We start from the raw sequence: 1,181 nt of genomic DNA, 5'->3' as shown, positions 1-1,181 counted from the left end.
AATATTATAGATGAAGTTGACGCTGCTGTTAACGATGAAATTATTTTTATATATTTACCCCAAGGGCAATTACAAAGCGGGTATTATAAACCCAGTAAAACTGAGTACAGTAGAATGCTTCCTGTATGGTTCAGACAATCAAATACGAACAAAACCCTAATAAATTCGTATATATTCATGTATCTTGTTGATCTGGTTGTTGTAGTTCTTTAGCCCCAGGTTAATCCTGATCGAGAAGACTTATGATCAAAAGCATTCCAGCTGCAACCAGCTTGTCCTTTTTCCTATGTAACAGAAACCGAGCGCAATATTATCCTCTGTATGTGTGTGTGTATATATATATATATATATATATACACACACACGAAAACAGTATAGTTTGAGTTAATAGAAATTCAGTTGCTATCACTAGCAGATCGTGCAGTTATGTAGATGCCCGCAATAACAATATATATATTTTTAAATTGTTCTAATTAGTCACTAATTGTAATTTGCAAATTGTAGTAATATACAAACTATAAGAGTAATAATTTTGAATGAAACAGTGAGTCGATGCTATCGCTCCCAACGCTTGACAGGTGCTTTATAATATCGAACCCGAAATGACGAAAGGCAACGTCAGCCTCTGCGGGATTCGAGCTCAGAACGTAAAAGCCGGAACAAAAGCCGCTACGCATTTTGTCCGACGCGCTAAAGATGCTGCTAACTCGCCGCATCGGTAATAACAATAATAATGATAATCCTTTCTACTCTAGGTACAAGGCCTGAAACTGTGGGGGAAGGAACTAGTCGATTACATCGACCCCAGTGTTTCACTGGTACTTAATTTATCGACCCACGAAAGGATGAAAGGCAAAGTCGACCTCGGCGGAATTTGTACTCAGAACGTAGCGACAGACGAAATACCACTAAGCATTTCGCCCGGCGCGCTAACGATTTTGCCACCTCGCCGCATTGGTAATAATAATAATAATAATAATAATAATAATAATAATAATAATAATAATAATAATAATATCGTTTGTACTATAGGCACAAAGTCTGAAATTTTTAGAGGAGATAACAAGTCAAATACATGAACCCCAGTGCTCAACTGGTATTTTTGTTTTATTGGTCCTGAAACGATGAAAAGCAGAGACGACCTCGGCAGTATTTGAACTCAGAATGTGAGGATGGGAACA

Source organism: Octopus bimaculoides, chromosome 4 (assembly GCF_001194135.2).
Source record: "Octopus bimaculoides isolate UCB-OBI-ISO-001 chromosome 4, ASM119413v2, whole genome shotgun sequence".
NCBI lineage: Eukaryota > Metazoa > Mollusca > Cephalopoda > Octopoda > Octopodidae > Octopus > Octopus bimaculoides.
Note: the sequence above shows the minus strand (reverse complement) of the source record.